This window comes from Brassica oleracea, chromosome C7 (genome assembly GCF_000695525.1).
Source record: "Brassica oleracea var. oleracea cultivar TO1000 chromosome C7, BOL, whole genome shotgun sequence".
Classification (NCBI taxonomy): Eukaryota; Viridiplantae; Streptophyta; class Magnoliopsida; order Brassicales; family Brassicaceae; genus Brassica; species Brassica oleracea.
Genome location: NC_027754.1, coordinates 30,573,435 through 30,575,252, shown reverse-complemented (window position 1 = coordinate 30,575,252; position 1,818 = coordinate 30,573,435).

Below are 1,818 nucleotides of genomic sequence, written 5' to 3'. Positions count from 1 at the left end.
GACAGTTTTACAAAGGAAATCAGAAGGTTATTTCTGGAAAATACTGTGATGGTCTGTACTACTTACAAGGGACAGTATTGGATGGTGAAGCTGCAGTCGCAAGGACTGATATCGATTTGACTAAAAGGTGGCACTCTAGGCTTGGACATATGAGTCTAAAGGGCATGAATATTCTAGTCAAGGAAGGATATTTAAACGCAAAGGATGTGAAGACGTTAGAGTTTTGCGAGAATTGCGTTCTGGGTAAAGCACACAAGCTAAGCTTTCCAAAAGGCAAGCACACGTCTAAGGAAGTCCTAGAGTACATCCATTCAGATTTATGGGGTTCACCTTCGGTGGTAGAGAGTCTCGGAGGATGTTTCTATTTTGTTACATTCATTGATGATTTTTCTAGGAAAGTTTGGATCTATTTCCTAAGATCAAAGAATGAAGTGTTTCAAAACTTCAAGGAATGGAAAACATGCGTGGAGACTGAGACATGAAAGAAGGTGAAGTGTCTAAGGACGGATAACGGATTAGAGTTCTGCAATACACAGATGGACACATTGTGTAAGGAAGCAGGGATTAAAAGACACAGAACATGCATCTATACTCCACAGCAAAACGGAGTATCAGAACGCATGAACCGTACTATTATGGAGAAGGTAAGATGTATGTTGACAGAGGCAGGCTTAGAGCAAAAGTTCTGGGCGGAAGCGGCTTCTACAGCTGTCTACTTAATCAACCGATCTCCTAGTACAGCTATTAACTTCAAACTACCGGCAGAGGTTTGGTCTGGAACCAAAACAGACTTAAATCATCTAAGGAAGTTCGGGTGTACAGCTTATGTTCACGTGACTCAGGCCAAAACCAGTCCAAGAGCGATGAAAGGAGTTTTCATGGGATATCCAGAGGGGACTAAAGGTTATCGAGTGTGGTTACCAGAAGAGCTAAGATGTACAGTGAGCAGAAATGTGATTTTCAATGAGGAAGAGATGTTTAAAGACATTAAGGGAGTCAGCGAGAAGAAAAGGAAAACAAAAAAGGTAATGTTCAATCCTGTGCTGATTCAAGGACCTTCAAACACAACTACAGACACTGAGACAGAGGATACAGTTCAAGGTGGAGCTTCTCCACCATCAGAAAACTCGGAACCTGAATCTTCAAGCTCAGAAAGAGAAGAAGAAGTTGTGGGAGCTCAACAGGAAAATCTAGACAACTACATTCTTGCTAGAGATAGAATCAGGAGAGAAGTAAAGAAACCTTCTAGGTTTGATGATTCAGATTGCGTGGCTTATGCTCTAGCTACAGCAGAAGAAATAAATAAGGATGAGCCTAAATCCTATTTGGAAGCAAGAAGGAGTAAGAACTGGAAGTTATGGAACGAGGGAATGCAAGAAGAGATGGATTCATTGGAGAAAAATCAGACTTGGAAGCTGGTTGAGAAACCAGAGAAAAAGAAGATTATTGGCAGCAAGTGGGTTTTCAAGCTGAAAGAAGGCATTCCTGGAATTGAGAAGCCGAGATACAAAGCTAGATTAGTAGCTAAAGGGTTTTCACAAGTTGAAGGGATCGACTACACAGAGGTGTTTGCACCAGTGGTGAAACACGTGTCGATTAGAATTATGTTGTCACTTGTTGCAAATTATGATCTAGATTATGATCGTGAAAACGGCTTTCCTGTACGGAACGTTAGACGAGGAGATTTATATGGCACAGCCAGAAGGTTTCGTTGAGGAGGGAAAAGAAGATCAAGTTTGTCTCCTGTTGAAATCCCTTTACGGATTAAAACAGTCACCAAGACAGTGGAATAGGAGATTTGATAGTTTCATGAAGCAA